The 18,369-nt window shown below is 41.0% G+C and overlaps 1 protein-coding gene across 4 annotated transcripts in view; it reads left to right on the top strand.

Moving 5' to 3' along the window:
• The window catches only part of LOC124797885 (peroxisomal membrane protein 11B), a 112,785-nt gene that overhangs the window by 42,757 nt on the left and 51,659 nt on the right, over positions 1–18,369 (top strand). For 2 of the 4 annotated variants that reach the window (XR_007016893.1, XR_007016892.1), the window contains exon 4: positions 3,124–3,277. The exons of the other annotated variants lie outside the window; for them this stretch is intronic. The gene's annotated coding sequence lies outside the window, so the exon portion shown is untranslated. The remainder of the gene's footprint in view (positions 1–3,123; positions 3,278–18,369) is intronic. 4 annotated transcript variants of the gene reach the window in all.

Here is an 18,369-nt window from a genome sequence, read left to right as displayed (position 1 = left end):
GGTGACTTTGCTTACATTTTGGACTAAGGTCCTCACAGTGTCTTAAAATATTTCCACTTCAGACTGCCAGGGCTGTAATCAGCATATGCTAACAAATATGTTCATTCTTTTGGATTGACATCTGTCTCACTAGTTACAGCGTACTACAAAGATGAATTACAGAGCAAAACACCTAAACTGTTCACTTTTAATGTCTTTTGATATAACGATATATTGTTACTGATTTCATCCAAATGAACTAAAGTCACAAGATGAATTTACATACTTAACTTTCTTTCTATAATTCCCTACCCTATAGAAAAGTATATGCCCCTATGTTGTCTCCTGTCCCCTGCACATCTAATTGCAGTTTTGAAACGGTGGTGGAAATATTTGACCAGTTAACTACTGCATAGTGCTTTCCAAGAGTTGAATAAACAAAACAGCTATACATAAGAAACTTCAGTCATCAGTAATATTTTCTCCTTCACTATTTACAACAATCTGCCAACACTGGGGTAACTTCTCAATTCCACAACTGTAGAAATCACATTGTTTTAAGGGGAAGAACTCGACAAGCCATGTTCAAAGCACATTTTCATCCGGAAAGGAAGTTCCTTGAAGACTGTTTGATAAAGAGCGGAAAATGAGAAAATCTGAGGGTGCGAAGATTAGGTAAATTAAGTTTGGTGTGGAAGTCATTCCACACCTTACCTCCACATAGTGTTTTCTGCCAGTCCAGCAGAATGTGGATGGGCATTATTGTGTAGTAGCATCACATCACTCAGTCTTCCTGCTCGTATCTTGAGTTTCGTCTGCAAGACATCTCAGTTGTTGACAAAAATGTCAGCATTGGTGGTTACATCTTGGGAAAGCACTTCGTAGTACACCACAGAGTCATTGTTCCACCAGATGTATAACGTTATCTTTTGCGGATGCACATAGATTTTTGTGCATGGAGTTGCTGCTTTGTTTGGGCTCAACTGTTCCTTTCTTCCCCTTGTGTTAGCATAAAGTCACCATTCCTTGTCACCAGTGACAATACAGGATAGGAATGGTCAGTGTTGTTCATGAGCCAAAAGAGATGCACATGTGGCCATCCGCTAATTTTTATGATTTTGTCTTAGAGCATGCGGTACCTGTACACTTGATTTTTGAATCTTTCCCATTGCATGCAAGTGTTGCATCATAGTGGAATGATGACAGTGCTTCATGTTTGTCAGTTCTTGAGTACACTGATTACAGATCACTGTGCATTAAAGGATTTAAATGATCATCAAACCCCGAAGGTCTTCCTGATTGTGGAGAGTCACAAATGTAAAAACGATCCTCATCAAAACGAGAAAACAGTTTTCTTGTTATACTCTGTCCACTGGCATTATCCCCATACATGACACAATTTTTTAGGCTGCTTCCGCTGCGTAACCCCTCCTTTGAACTCTTAACATAAGAGAGTATGTCAAATATTCAGATTTCTCCACTTGGCACTCAATGTTCCAGCGTCCACACCATCTCTAAATGACAAAATGACTATATATGAATTGGGATAGTAACAGTGAACTACAAATGAGAACTGTCAGTCAATAATTAAACCCATAGTAGCTGCAATACCAACATGCAAAACAAAAATGCTATGAACTTGTGCATCAACCTAATATTTGTATTTTGCTGCACTAGATTAGTTATGTACCAACTGCACAGTAAATGGCATGGCAGTGGAGATTGTGTCTTAACTTAAAGTAACTGTCCTGATTCCTGTCATCCATTTCCTAGATGTGGAGATGGAAAATTGAGAGAAATTGTGAATGTTTGCTTCTCTAAAATAGTGGCACATTCTTAACTGCCATGTCATTTACTGGATGGTTCCCAGTTTTCAATGAAGCCGTCATTGGCAACTGCTTTAAGAATTCTTTGATATGTGATAAAAGACCTTATTAAATTCAGTGCAGTTAGTAGTATGAGGTACTCAACCTGTGTATCAGCCACATGTGTATTTTTTGTATTTTCTGAAAAGTTTGCTTTAAACAATAATTTGTTGCTGTTAAAATTTGATTTACTGAAAGAGTGTGTCCACCATGTATTTTTAGAAAATCAAAATACAAAATGTAATATTTAATTTGTTAACTGAATAATTTTTATTTTCTTTTCATGAGTTTTCATAAATATGAGGGCAAGCTGAAAAGTAATGATTCCAATTTTTTGCTGTGACAACCTTTAAAGCGTTTTAAATAAAACAAACTTTTCCTCTACATCTTTGTTCCTCATGTCTACATATTTATTCCTGAATATAGTCACCCTGCTGACAGTCACATTTCTTCCACTGAAAGACCAGTTAGTTGACACCGTTGCTGTAGAGTGTTTGAAGTTGGTGACAGAGCCATAGCTTCATCTCCTCTTGCACCACTTCATCACTATCAAGGTGACGTCCACAAAGGTGTTATAGTTTTGGAAAGAGATAAATATCAGATGGGCCCAACTTGGGACTGAATGGAGAACGATCAGTGATAGTGAACCCAAGGAAATGCCTCAGTGCAGCATTCATTGTACATAGCTTTCATTCTTTTATGGATTTCTATTGGAGACATGTTTTCTGCTGTTAGAAACTTGATTACAGCATGCTGTTTCTCATGCATTGGCATAGTTAAGTTACACTCAGCCATGTTACATGCTGCAATGTAGGTCCCTATAGCGGCAGAGGCTTGAAACTTAAGTCAGCAGAGTGGGAAAGTAGATAAAGTAATAGGCGTGACGTGTAATACCTTAATCAATATTGAGAACAGAATGGATAGTTTGGAGGCATTACTTCTCAGCAAGCCTTTGTATACATCAGGTTTTTTTTTTTTTAATAACTGGTCAAGATAGATGACATTCAGCATTATGTATAACTTATTATGGCTACTTTCAATTTTCCTTCTGTGAACTGCACTTAGTATTTTTAAATGAAGTACACTGCAGAAGAATAATTTTTAATATGGTATATGTTCTCCATATTTATAGAAACAAAGCTTTCTGCACAGTATAATTGTTAGTGATTTTTAAATCTGGACGTAATTTCTGAAATTTAGGCTTTTGCTTAGTTTATTATTTATTTACAATTTTTTGACCACATAGTCTTGTTGCATGCAATGTATCATTGTTGTGCAGGGTGGATTCCACAGAAGTGGTATTACAGAAGATACTCGAGATTTTAAGTAAAAGGGGCTTCTAACAAGAGCCCTGATGCTAACAGTTACCAGGCTGTAGATAACACGCACCTAGGTATTGCTGTTTGAAGCAGTCAGTGGCAGTTGTGGAGAAGGTTGTATACAGATTTTTATTAAAACTGCTGTGAATTAACATTTATTTGGTGATAGTGAAAGAATGACTTAACATCAGTTTCTTCATTAACATGCTGCCTCCTTGTAGGCTAACATTCTACCTCCTTGTGGGCTATCCTTTAAGGTGTTGATACTAATGTCCCAATAACTTGGTAATTTTTGGGCATGCATCTGGGACATCAGTCCTGGACACATGCTTGAAAAATTGTTATTGCATATTCCATCCACAGGAGAAACTTGAAAAATCACATCCCAGTAATGTACACAAAATCAGTATACATGCATGACCTTACTATTGGGTGATTGCTGTAGTGATGGTACTGATGCAGCCTTTGAAAAGAACATTTTGTATTGTACAGAACAGCGAAGAGAACTATTTTTGAGTGTCATTCATATATTGTGTGGATGTGGGTAACCTGATTTTTCTTAATGCTTGTTCAAAATAGGCCTGAATTTAGGTAATTGACTGATTTTTATTAATTAATTCATAAAGATCCACAGATACCATCAAGAAGAACCTTCAGGCACGTAGAATTAATCAAAATATACATTAAGAAAGCATAAACTAATGATAGAAACCGAATCTGTGGGCTTTATTAACAATAAAATGTCACTGTACTGCTTAATGCTATTCATTCTTATGCCAGCTAAATCTATCCAAGTAGTTCAAAAAGAAAGAGGCTACTTTTAAAAAAAAAATCCTTTGCTAACACTGTATTCTAAATAATAAGTTACTTACACCTGTAGATACTGAGCCCTCGTTGCAATACATTGGTTATCATTCAGGTGTACAGACAACATTGTTACTTGCTGCGTAACTAACAGAAATTTTCAATCTTCGAATCTTGCTATATGGATAAATTGTAGAAAGTATCGCTATCGAGATTTGTTTTAATTATCTTTTGAATTGGTTGCGATTCACTTTTTGTTTCATATAGCAGGGGAGCTCGATGATGCCTTTGTACCAGAATACATAAATCCACTCTGATCCCAAGACAAGGGAAATAATTTGTGTGTCGTATTGTGACTGTATATATCACAATTCAAGCAACAATTTTTAAGAAGTAAATGTGCTAGGAAACAAGTGCAAGAATTCAAAGATACAGAAAAATACTTCTGATAAATGTGTGGTTATCTACTTCACTGCCCATTTCTGTGGGATTCGCATGTTATGTTCACCCACTCTGTGTTTGGTTCCAGGCCTATAACTGTCAATGTGAACCTTGCGTTTTGTTATGAAGGTAAGGCTTTGTCCACCCAAAAGGGCTACATTAATACTATAAACATTTACTTTGTCAAGGATAATTTTGTGATCGACACAAATGCTTTGGTAAGCTATCAGATGTACAATTTTTCCTGTTTACCTCCTCCAAGGTGGTGTTTGTGAGGTCTTGATCTACTTTATCCGTGGAGAATGGAACACAGTTAACAAATTCAGTTCAGTTAAATGAGTCTGTATTCTCTGTTACTTTCTAAAACACGTTTGAAAATATTGGAAATAGTGAAATAAGTATGTAATTGGAGAGGGCCTCTTTGTCTCTAGTTTTTTAGCATGGATGTTACTACACCATATTTTTTAGTTAGGGCATGATCGATTGGGAAAATAGCTTAAGGGTAAAGCTTATAAAGTAAGGAAATAATTTTAATATTATTCTAAAAATACAATCATTGCTGCTTAACCTCCAGATAGGTGCGCTTTCTGGTCGGACAAGGGCAGTTATGCATCTCTCGCAGATACCACTTGTTGTTAAGAAACTTAATGTCTCTTTAAGCACTAAATTTTTATAATAAAAGTAATATTAGATATTATTCATGGGCTATACAAACAAAAGCAAGGTAAAAAATTTATTTAAAAATAAAGCTGTTATGTTTCAAAATACACATTTTCTTCTCGTAGCTTCTCGAGATACTGATACTTACCTTTCCGTGTATGAATGTCAAATTTGTACAGGATTATGCTTGAAATTTTGGTTTCTCAATATACTGAAGTTATTTAGAAGTTGAAATACAATCAATGCAAACATTTCTTGAATGGTGTAAACAAAACATACAGTCAACATATCTCACATTTGAAACTGGTGATTATTTAGAAGCCGAAAGATAATCATTGCAAACAGTTCTTGAATGTTGTAAACAAGTAAACTGTTCACATATGAAACTGGCGATTCTCATTTTCTTTCTAACTAAACATGGCCTACATATTTTCTTCAGAGGCTCCTGAGCTTGATCTTCTCCTCTTCCTTCTTGCTGTTGGTGTTCATCTTTTGTGTACAACACTTTTAAAACTTTTGTATGGAGGTCTCAAGTTACTTTAGTACTTCTCCTTGTTACATGTTGCTGCACAAGTTCGTTAGAAAGATATTTGATATATTTTCTTCTCTTGAAATTATTATTGGTGTTTCCTTTCCAAATTATAAATAAATTTATGGCAGCAACATTCACCATCGAGAAAAACACCATCAAAGGCCATTGATTTGTGTTCACCGCAACATTGAAAGACCCAAAGTGTTTGTCGTCAGTATCAATGCCTCCTTTTGTGTGACTGTAAAAAGTTACAGTTTCTGGTTTCTTGAGATCACCCATTCCTTCATAGATTTTTCTATCACTGTGAAAGCTGGATATCAACAAAACATTCTTGTACTTTTTTGGCACTTATGAAATAAGTGTTGCCTCTTTGCGAAAACCCGACAGACTTGACTGGGGTTCTCGTTTTCTGCTCGCTGTGAATTCTGGAGGAATCTGAGGCTTATTTTTATGTAACATGCCAATATATGAATTTTTTTTTTTTTTTTGATGCCTATTCCTTTACCAAATAGTAATCTGTAAACCAATTGTCGGCCGTGATACAATGTCAGATGATTTATTACTTACACTAAATGGACCTTCTGGTTGGCTTCCAGCGCATATTTCCATATTACATGTATAATATAGCAGAGAGTCTACCAAAGCACACATTTTTATGCCATATTTGCTTGGCTTTTTTGGCACGTATTATATGAAGCCGCATGTACCTCGAAAAGCCTAGAGTTTCTCATTGACTGTGTCATCTTCATCAAGTGAAAAGCATTTTTGACAGTTCACAACAAATTCTTCAAGAATAATTCTCATAGGAGCTAGGTGGTCAGTTTTCTTCGTTCTCCTCTTGTTTCCACATCATGAAAACGAATAGATCGCATTAAAAACTTCACTCATAACGATTAGGAAGTCATCCATCCACCATAAGTCGTCAAGATTCAGACGATTCGCGTGGTACATCCCCAGCGAGATAAAGCAGCCCGAATAGGGCTTTCGTTTCTGCTATGTCTGTCTTTTGAGTGTCCCTTGAACGAGAATAGTTATAGTGTATCGTAAGAATAAATTTGTAATTTCTTAGACTTTCCCGGCGATTTGATGACATCTCGTGGAAATCGGGTTTTCTGCCGGATATCAGCGTCTTCCAAACACGATATTGCGACGTCATTACTTGACGTCTTCATCAGGTGTTCCCTGAGAGACTGATGACCATAGATGTAAAGTCCCATAGTGCTCAGAGCCATTAATGTCAGAGATGAGGCATTTCCATAATTCTAGAATATTAGTCACATTTTTCGTAGGTCTGATTACTCCAGGCAGATGAAGTAAACCTTTTGTTTACCTCGTCTTTGCCTGTTCCTTGGCTTTTTTTGCCTTGACCAAACGTCAATTATTTTTTTATTTTTCTTTTGAACAGCTTGAGATGTCGATTTCTCATCTACGTCATCTTCTGAGCTGGACTGACCACTCAATTTCATATCAGAATCTCCATGTGTTTCCGATACATGTTTTTCATCATCAGTGTTGCTGTCCTCTATAAAACTGATGTCCTGATCATACTCATCATTGGTACCGTGCAGAATTGCATTTATCACAGCTTCAACACCCACAGGATTGTTTAAATTATACATCTCTTTGTCCCTCATAGCACCTAAGAAATAAATATGAAGCGAAACTGAATAAATAAAATATACAAGCATCGAAGGTCTTGCGTATCTGACACGTACAATTTAATTTAATTTCATTGTCAATTCAAGACACATTAACACCACTTTAAATTACTAATAAGCATTAAACATTCAACAATAAATAATGGAAAATGAAAAGTTAAAAACTTACACAGAGGGTCGTGCGTATTCCTCAGTTACGAAACATGTGTTACTAGTTTGTTGTTTACAGTAGCGGGCAGAGGCCAGGACTGGAGTAGGATGGGGTCAAAAGAGGAAGCTAGAATAAAGGAGGGATTTCCCTCCCTCTCTTGCAAGAAAAGGTAATGAACATTATCACTGCGTACCTGATAAATACGCATACCTATCGGAAGGTTAAGAAAGATCTAAACATTGATAAAATGTACATGGATGTATACTGAGGTGAGTGCTTGGAAGCCAAATTAATTATAAGATAATAGAGGGAAACATTCCACGCGGGAAAAATATATTTAAAAACAAAGATGATGTGACTTACCATACGAAAGCGCTGGCAGGTCGATAGAAACACAAACAGACACATACATACACACAAAATTCAAGCTTTCGCAACAAACTGTTGCCTCAACAGGAAAGAGGGAAAAAGAGGGAAAGACGAAAGGAAGTGGGTTTTAAGGGAGAGGGTAAGGAGTCATTCCAATCCCGGGAGCGGAAAGACTTACCTTAGGGGGAAAAAAGGACGGGTATACACTCGGGCGCGCGCACACTCACACACACACACACACACACACACACACACACACACTCACACACACACACACACACACACACACACACATATATACAGACACAAGCAGACATATTTAAAGACGAATAGTTTGGGCAGAGATGTCAGTCGAGGCGGAAGTGCAGAGGCAAAGATGATGTTGAATGACAGGTGGGGTATGAGTGGCGGCAACTTGAAATTAGCGGAGATTTAGGCCTGGTGGGTAACGGGAAGAGAGGATATATTGAAGAGCAAGTTCCCATCTTCGGAGTTCGGATAGGTTGGTGTTGGTGGGAAGTATCCAGATAACCCGGATGGTGTAACACTGTGCCAAGATGTGCTGGCCGTGCACCAAGGCATGTTTAGCCACAGGGAGATCCTCATTACCAACGAACACTGTCTGCCTGTGTCCATTCATGCGAATGGACAGTTTGTTGCTGGTCATTCCCACATAGAATGCATCACAGTGTAGGCAGGTCAGTTGGTAAATCACGTGGGTGCTTTCACATGTGGCTCTGCCTTTGATCGTGTACACCTTCCGGGTTACAGGACTGGAGTAGGTGGTGGTGGGAGGGTGCATGGGACAGGTTTTACACCGGGGGCGGTTACAATGATACGAGCCAGAGGGTAGGGAAGGTGGTTTGGGGATTTCATAGGGATGAACTAACAGGTTACGAAGGTTAGGTGGACGGCGGAAAGACACTCTTGGTGGAGTGGGGAGGATTTCATGAAGGATGGATCTCATTTCAGGGCAGGATTTGAGGAAGTCGTGTCCCTGCTGGAGAGCCACATTCAGAGTCTGGTCCAGTCCCGGAAAGTATCCTGTCACAAGTGGGGCACTTTTGTGGTTCTTCTGTGGGGGATTCTGGGTTTGAGGGGCTGAGGAAGTGGCTCTGGTTATTTGCTTCTGTACCAGGTCGGGAGGGTAGTTGCGGGATGCGAAAGCTGTTGTCAGGTTGTTGGTATAATGGTTCAGGGATTCCGGACTGGAGCAGATTCGTTTGCCACGAAGACCGAGGCTGTAGGGAAGGGACCGTTTGATGTGGAATGGGTGGCAGCTGTCATAATGGAGGTACTGTTGCTTGTTGGTGGGTTTGATGTGGACGGACGTGTGAAGCTGGCCATTGGACAGGTGGAGGTCAACATCAAGGAAAGTGGCATGGGATTTGGAGTAGGACCAGGTGAATCTGATGGAACCAAAGGAGTTGAGGTTGGAGAGGAAATTCTGGAGTTCTTCTTCACTGTGAGTCCAGATCATGAAGATGTCATCAATAAATCTGTACCAAACTTTGGGTTGGCAGGCCTGGGTAACCAAGAAGGCTTCCTCTAAGCGACCCATGAATAGGTTGGCGTACGAGGGGGGCCATCCTGGTACCCATGGCTGTTCCCTTTAATTGTTGGTATGTCTGGCCTTCAAAAGTGAAGAAGTTGTGGGTCAGGATGATGCTGGCTAAGGTGATGAGGAAAGAGGTTTTAGGTAGGGTGGCAGGTGATCGGCGTGAAAGGAAATGCTCCATCGCAGTGAGGCCCTGGACGTGCGGAATATTTGTGTATAAGGAAGTGGCATCAATGGTTACAAGGATGGTTTCCGGGGGTAACACATTGGGTAAGGATTCCAGGTGTTTGAGAAAGTGGTTGGTGTCTTTGATGAAGGATGGGAGACTGCATGTAATGGGTTGAAGGTGTTGATATACGTACGCAGAGATACGTTCTGTGGGGGCTTGGTAACCAGCTACAATGGGGCGGCCGGGGTGATTGGTTTTGTGGATTTTAGGAAGAAGGTAGAAGGTAGGGGTGCGGGGTGTCGGTGGGGTCAGGAGGTTGATGGAGTCAGGTGAAAGGTTTTGCAGGGGGCCTAAGGTTCTGAGGATTCCTTGAAGCTCCGCCTGGACATTGGGAATGGGGTTACCTTGGCAAACTTTATATGTGGTGTTATCTGAAAGCTGACGCAGTCCCTCAGCCACATACTCCTGACGATCAAGTACCACGGTCGTGGAACCCTTGTCCGCCGGAAGAATGATGATGGATCGGTCAGCCTTCAGATCACGGATAGCCTGGGCTTCAGCAGTGGTGATGTTGGGAGTAGGATTAAGGTTTTTTTAAGAAGGATTGAGATGCAAGGCTGGAAGTCAGAAATTCCTGGAAGGTTTGGAGAGGGTGATTTTGAGGAAGAGGAGGTGGGTCCCGCTGCGACGGAGGACGGAACTGTTCCAGGCAGGGTTCAATTTGGATGGTGTCTTGGGGAGTTGGATCATTAGGAGTAGGATTAGGATCATTTTTCTTCGTGGCAAAGTGATATTTCCAGCAGAGAGTACGAGTGTAGGACAGTAAATCTTTGACGAAGGCTGTTTGGTTGAATCTGGGAGTGGGGCTGAAGGTGAGGCCTTTGGATAGGACAGAGGTTTCAGATTGGGAGAGAGGTTTGGAGGAAAGGTTAACTACTGAATTAGGGTGTTGTGGTTCCAGATTGTGTTGATTGGAATTTTGAGGTTTTGGAGGGAGTGGAGCTGGAAGTGGGAGATTGGGTAGATGGGAGAGACTGGGTTTGTGTGCAATGAGAGGAGGTTGAGGTTTGCTGGAAAGGTTGTGAAGGGTGATTGAGTTTCCTTTCCGGAGGTGGGAAACCAGGAGATTGGATAGTTTTTTGAGGTGGAGGGTGGCATGCTGTTCTATTTTATGGTTGGCCTGTAGGAGGATGCTCTGAACAGCCGGTGTGGATGTGGGAGAGGAAAGATTAAGGACTTTTATTAAGGATAGGAGTTGATGGGTGTGTTCATTGGCTGAGTTGATGTGTAGGTGAAGGATTAGGTGGGTGAGGGCAATGGATTGTTCAGTTTGGAACTGGTATAGGGACTGATGGAAAGAAGGGTTGCAGCCAGAGATGGGAACTTTAAGTGTGAGGCCTTTGGGGGTAATGCAAAATGTCAGACAAACCTGAGAAAATAGAATATGGGAGCGTAATCTGGCTAGGGCTAAGGCATGTTTGCGGAAGGAATGTAAATAAAACTTAATGGGGTTATTGTGGGGGTGTTGTGAGGGTGACATGGTATTAGAAGGTGGAAAGTGTACCATGAGGAAATGATAAAGAAAATAAAAATATATGGGGAGGGATAAAGGTGGACTGGAAAGTAACTGGAGATCTGGTGTGAAAAAGGCAAAAAGGTGTTGGTTACAGCTGGGCTATGTTGGACTTGGGTTGGTAGACAACAATGTGCACAAAGGTTAGGTGGTTGTGTTGCCGCCAAAACACGTTAGAGGACGGAGAAATTCGGGAAAATTTCGAAAAAACTGCGTGTAATATATTAAAAGGAGTGGTTTTGTGGTGGCAGATTATGAAAATGAGGCTAACAATTGTCTGACGAAGAAATAACGACGTTAAAACCTGTGGGAAGCGGCTAAAAATTATCAGTGATGTGGGAAAAACGGAAATGGAAATAAAGCGAAAGTTATTAGAACTAGCCGAAATGGTTGTTCAAAAGGTGAAAGGAACTGTTTGTGAGCTAGAAATAGTGGATTTTGTAGCGGCGGTAGTGTTGAAAGCGGCAAAAAAATTTTTTTGGTTATGATTTGGAAGTGGGTTATGTATTATTGAGTATATATAGGCGGGATAAAATTGTATAGCAGATTACGGTAAAAAGGAGAAGGTGAATACAAAGTGAAACTTCTGGCAGAAACAGAAAGAGAAAATAAGACGACAGAAAAGATTTCGAAATGCAACAGGGAACAGCCATGGGTACCAGGATGGCCCCCTCGTACGCCAACCTATTCATGGGTCGCTTAGAGAAAGCCTTGTTGGTTACCCAGGCCTGCCAACCCAAAGTTCGGTACAGATTTATTGATGACATCTTTATGATCTGGACTACAGTGAAGAACAACTCCAGAATTTCCTCTCCAACCTCAACTCCTTTGGTTCCATCAGATTCACCTGGTCCTACTCCAAATCCCATGCCACTTTCCTTGACGTTGACCTCCACCTGTCCAATGGCCAGCTTCACACGTCCGTCCACATCAAACCCACCAACAAGCAACAGTACCTCCATTATGACAGCTGCCACCCATTCCACATCAAATGGTCCCTTCCCTACAGCCTAGGTCTTCGTGGCAAACGAATCTGCTCCAGTCCGAAATCCCTGAACCATTATACCAACAACCTGACAACAGCTTTCGCATCCCGCAACTACCCTCCCGACCTGGTACAGAAGCAAATAACCAGAGCCACTTCCTCATCCCCTCAAACCCAGAATCCCCCACAGAAGAACCACAAAAGTGCCCCATTTGTGACAGGATACTTTCCGGGACTGGACCAGGCTCTGAATGTGGCTCTCCAGCAGGGATACGACTTCCTCAAATCCTGCCCTGAAATGAGATCCATCCTTCATGAAATCCTCCCCACTCCACCAAGAGTGTCTTTCCGCCGTCCACCTAACCTTCGTAACCTGTTAGTTCATCCCTATGAAATCTCCAAACCACCTTCCCTACCCTCTGACTCCTATCCTTGTAACCGCCCCCGGTGTAAAACCTGTTCCATGCACCCTCCCACCACCACCTACTCCAGTCCTGTAACCCGGAAGGTGTACACGATCAAAGGCAGAGCCACATGTGAAAGCACCCACGTGATTTACCAACTGACCTGCCTACACTGTGATGCATTCTATGTGGGAATGATCAGCAACAAACTGTCCATTCGCATGAATGGACACAGGCAGACAGTGTTTGTTGGTAATGAGGATCTCCCTGTGGCTAAACATGCCTTGGTGCACGGCCAGCACATCTTGGCACAGTGTTACACCATCCGGGTTATCTGGATACTTCCCACCAACACCAACTTATCCGAACTCCGGAGATGGGAACTTGCTCTTCAATATATCCTCTCTTCCCGTTACCCACCAGGCCTCAATCTCCGCTAATTTCAAGTTGCCACCACTCATACCCCACCTGTCATTCAACATCATCTTTGCCTCTGCACTTCCGCCTCGACTGACATCTCTGCCCAAACTCTTTGTCTTTAAATATGTCTGCTTGTGTCTGTATATGTGTGGATGGATATATGTGTGTGTGCGAGTGTATACCCGTCCTTTTTTCCCCCTAAGGTAAGACTTTCCGCTCCCGGGATTGGAATGACTCCTTACCCTCTCCCTTAAAACCCACTTCCTTTCGTCTTTCCCTCTCCTTCCCTCTTTCCTGATGAGGCAACAGTTTGTTGCGAAAGCTTGAATTTTGTGTGTATGTATGTGTCTGTTTGTGTTTCTATCGACCTGCCAGCGCTTTCGTATGGTAAGTCACATCAGCTTTGTTTTTAAATATAATTATAAGATAAGCAGTAGATAAACAGTTCTCTTTTGTTATAATCAAGGAAAGTAGAAAAATATGTAGTATTTGAACTAATTGTTTTAATATATTGGGGAAAAGCTAGTGCAGAGACAGCACAGGGCTAATTTCAGAATTACTGATCCATTTCGTCCGTCAAAAGTGCTTTTCATTACACAATAATATTTTATTGTTTCAGAGGTTCTATGTAATTCTCACACTACTGCAAAGATGTTTGATATAGGTGTTAGTGTCAGTGATATTGAGAAACAACTAAAATCACAAAAACTGACCGAATCTCTGGGACCAATAAAATCCCTGTTAGATTCTATAGTAGGACCGTTGCTATTCACAACATACATAAATGACTGTGGATAACATCGGAAGTTCACTGAGGCTTTTTGGGGATGATGCTGCGGTATATCGAGAGGTTGTAACAATGGAAAATTGTACTGAAATGCAGGAGGATCTGCAACGAATTGACACATGGTGCAGGGAATGGCAATTGAATCTCAATGTAGACAAGTGTAATGTGTTGTGAATACATAGAAAGAAAGATCCTTTATCATTTAGCTACAATATAGCAGGTCAGTGACTGGAAGCAGTTGATTCCATAAATTATGTGGGAGTAGGCATTAGGACTGATTTAAAATGGAATGATCATATAAAGTTGTTAGTTGGTAAAGTAGATGCCAGACTGAGATTCATTGGAAGAATCCTAAGGAAATGCAATCCGAAAACAAAGGAAGTAGGTTACAGTACACGTGTTTGCCCACTGCTTGAATGTTGCTCACCAGTGTGGGATCCGTACCAGATAGGGTTGATAGAAAAGATCCAACGGAGAGCAGCATGCTTCATTACAGGATCATTTAGTAATCGTGAAATTGTTACGGAGATGATAGTTAAACTCCAGTGGAAGACTTTGCAGGAGAGACGCTCAGTAGCTCGGTAGGGGCTTTTGTTGAAGTTTCGAGAACATACCTTCACCGAGGAGTGAAGCAATATATTGCTCCCTCCTATGTATATCTCGCGAAGAGACCACGAGGATAAAATCAGAGAGATTAGAGCCCACACAGAGGCATAATGACAATCCTTCTTTCCACGAACAATACGAGACTGGAATAGAAGGGAGAACCGATAGAGGTACTCAAGGTACCCTCCGCCACACACCGTCAGGTGGCTTGCGGAGTATGGATGTATATGTAGATGTAGATACTGCTGTCATTTCAGTCTTCTTCATATTAATCCGCAGTCCACTCTCACTGCCATTCTTTGTTAAGTCCTCTATGGTTTCTGCCACCTCTTCCTTTGACTCTGCTATGGCTGCAATGTCGTCATGCATATCCCAATAGTTATGTTCTTCCATTTAGCTTCACCCCTTTACCTTCTCTTTTTATTTTCTGTATGACTTTCTTCAGGATATTGAATATAGCCAAAGTGGAAAATTCGAAATACCTTGGACCCCGGTTCAACAGGTATAATAACCTAAAACAAGAAATTAACTGAAACTTACTACAGCCTGAAGCAGATGTAGCATTATATGAGTATGTCCAATATAGTCAGATCTACTTTGTGTCACGTCAGTGTAGGGGAGTCGAAAGAAGTAGTGACCCATGACATCATATCAACTTGAGATTTTTTTTTATACATGTAATTCATTTCTAAATTTTATTGATTATTTGCAGAGTAAAGAATTTAATTATGTACAACATGTAATAAGTGCTGAGTTTTAATGAGACAAATATAAATATGTTTTGACATAGCAAATCCCCTTGTTGCATTATACATGATATGATTTCTCTTTGTAAAAACAAAAACTTCCATGTTGCTCGGCTGTGCGATCAAGTACAGGGCTATTACAAATGATTGAAGCGATTTCATAAATTCACTGTAACTCCATTCATTGACATATGGTCACGACACACTACAGATATGTAGAAAAACTCATAAAGTTTTGTTCGGCTGAAGCCGCACTTCAGGTTTCTGCCGCCAGAGCGCTCGAGAGCGCAGTGAGACAAAATGGCGACAGGAGCCGAGAAAGCGTATGTCGTGCTTGAAATGCACTCACATCATTGAGTCATAACAGTGCAACGACACTTCAGGACGAAGTTCAACAAAGATCCACCAACTGCTAACTCCATTCGGCGATGGTATGCGCAGTTTAAAGCTTCTGGATGCCTCTGAAAGGGGAAATCAACGGGTGGGCCTGCAGTGAGCGAAGAAACGGTTGAACGCGTGCGGGCAAGTTTCACGCGTAGCCTGCAGAAGTCGACGAATAAAGCAAGCAAGGAGCTAAATGTACCACAGCCGACGGTTTGGAAAATCTTACGTAAAAGGCTAAAGCAGAAGCCTTACCGTTTACAATTGCTACAAGCCCTGACACCCGATGGCAAAGTCAAACGCTTTGAATTTTCGGCGCGGTTGCAACAGCTCATGGAAGAGGATGCGTTCAGTGCGAAACTTGTTTTCAGTGATGAAGCAACATTTTTTCTTAATGGTGAAGTGAACAGACACAATGTGCGAATCTGGGCGGTAGAGAATCCTCACGCATTCGTGCAGCAAATTCACAATTCACCAAAAGTTAACGTGTTTTGTGCAATCTCACGGTTTAAAGTTTACGGCCCCTTTTTCTTCTGCGAAAAAAAGTTACAGGAAACGTGTATCTGGACATGCTGGAAAATTGGCTCATGCCACAACTGGAGACCGACAGCGCCGACTTCATCTTTCAACAGGATGGTGCTCCACTGCACTTCCATCATGATGTTCGGCATTTCTTAAACAGGAGATTGGAAAACCGGTGGATCGGTCGTGGTGGAGATCATGATCAGCAATTCACGTCATGGCCTCCACGCTCTCCCGACTTAACCCCATGCGATTTCTTTCTGTGGGGTTATGTGAAAGATTCAGTGTTTAAACCTCCTCTACCAAGAAATGTGCCAGAACTGCGAGCTCGCATCAACGATGCTTTCGAACTCATTGATGGGGACATGCTGCGCCGAGTGTGGGAGGAACTTGATTATCGGCTTGATGTCTGCCAAATCACTAAAGGGGCACATATCGAACATTTGTGAATGCCTAAAAAAACTTTTTGAGTTTTTGTATGTGTGTGCAAAGCATTGTGAAAATATCTCAAATAATAAAGTTATTGTAGAGCTGTAAAATCGCTTCAATCATTTGTAATAACCCTGTAGCCGTTGAGTGCGGATCTTCTGTAACTTTCATGAATGGGCATAGATTGTTAATTTACAACCTGGAGTTGATTTAAAATTTATTCTAGGGAAGCACGGCCCGGCTTTGGTGCAAACAAATCATTTGCGAATTCTCAAATATTGGAGTGGAGTTTAAGACACACAGCTGGATATCAGGCGTTGTCGTCGTGTATTGGATTCAGTAACATTAACCACAATTTATGGACATTAGCTGGGTAATAATTATCAAAGACTTATATGAGCAGCGTAGTAATCGTTTTGATGCTTAAAGCAAGCGAGAAGCAATTTACTGTCGGGATACGACAAATATTAATCATTGCATAGTCAGCTTGTTGATACGTTGTTTAGCAACTCATAAACAGACAGTGATAGAATTACTGAAACGATCTTTTAAGTATCAATGACCACTACACACACACCAGAAACTAATTACTCTGTGAGTGACTTCTGGATTGGATGAGTTTCTTTTATTTCATCTAATTGGTATGAATAAACTTCATTCGAGGTTGAAACTTCATCAATGGTGTCACGCTCATTCAGTTTAGTAGAATGATAGATTATACTAGCTGTGCTACTATTTATAGTTTTAAAAGAAGAGAGAGCACATACCTGTTTTTCTTTTGAGAAATGTTTGTACTTCAGTCATCAGTCTTCTCAAACCAGAAGCACAAGTGACCCTCCCTTGCAGCACTATGATATCATGAACCACCACACACATGTGCCCCCTTCTCACTACATTTCTGCATTGAAAACCCCGAGAAATAGCCGCAGTATGAAGAAAGAAATAAGAGGAAAGATCAGCGAAAGAAACGGAGGAAAGAGAGAATGGGAGGTCACAATGTCATCAAAAAATCTTTCAGTTAAGACCAGACTTAAAGACTACAAATATGCTGATATTACCAGTGTTGTTATATGGGACAGAAATGTGAAGCACAAAAAAGGAAGAGAACCTGCTCGTCTTTGAACAGAAAATCTTGAGATTTTTATGCCAATATGCAAAGGGAACATGTGGAGATGTAGAAAGAACTAGCAACTGTACAGCCTAATGAAACAACCAAACATCTTGCAGAAAATGAAATTTCATGGAATAAACTAACAAGGCACATTACTAGGAGGCCAGAAACATGCCAAACTAAAGCTGGGCTTATGTGAAAACCTGATAGAACTTGTCCAATGGGTAGACCAAGGAAGCAATAGGAGGATAAACTGCAGAAGGATCTTCAGTGGTTGGGTGTCTATGAGAATTGGATCCAAAGGGCACAATATCTCCACATATGGAGGAACACTGTAAGGTCAGCAGGTAAAACATCAAATCTCAGATATCGCAGTGCCCCAAAAAAGATCCTGCAAGAACGGGACCAAGGATGACTAAAGAGAATCGTCCAACGTGACATAAGTGCAACCCTTCCACAAACTGCTGCAGATTTCAGTGCTTGGTCCATCAACAAGTGTCGGCGTGTGAATCATTCAGCTTTCGGAGCCGAAGGCCCACTCGTGTACCCTTGATGACTACACGACACAAAGCTTTATGCCTTTCCTGAGACTGTCAACTCTGACATTGGACTGCTGATGACTGGAAACATGTTGCTTGGTTGGACACGTCTCAATTCAAATTGCATCAAGTGGATGAACATGTATGGGTATGGAGACCACTACATGAATCCATGGACCCTGCATTTCAGCAGGTGACTGTTCAAGCTGGTGGAGTTGTAATTGTGTTGGGCGTATGCATTTGGTGTGATATGGGACTCCCGATAAATCTAGATATGACTCTGGCAGGTGACATGTACGTAAAAATCCTGTCTGAACACCATTTGTGTCCATTGTGCATTCTGACGTACTTCAGCAATTCC

Source organism: Schistocerca piceifrons, chromosome 5 (assembly GCF_021461385.2).
Source record: "Schistocerca piceifrons isolate TAMUIC-IGC-003096 chromosome 5, iqSchPice1.1, whole genome shotgun sequence".
NCBI classification, from domain to species: domain Eukaryota; kingdom Metazoa; phylum Arthropoda; class Insecta; order Orthoptera; family Acrididae; genus Schistocerca; species Schistocerca piceifrons.
Note: the sequence above shows the minus strand (reverse complement) of the source record. Positions and strands in the feature narration are given on the sequence as shown.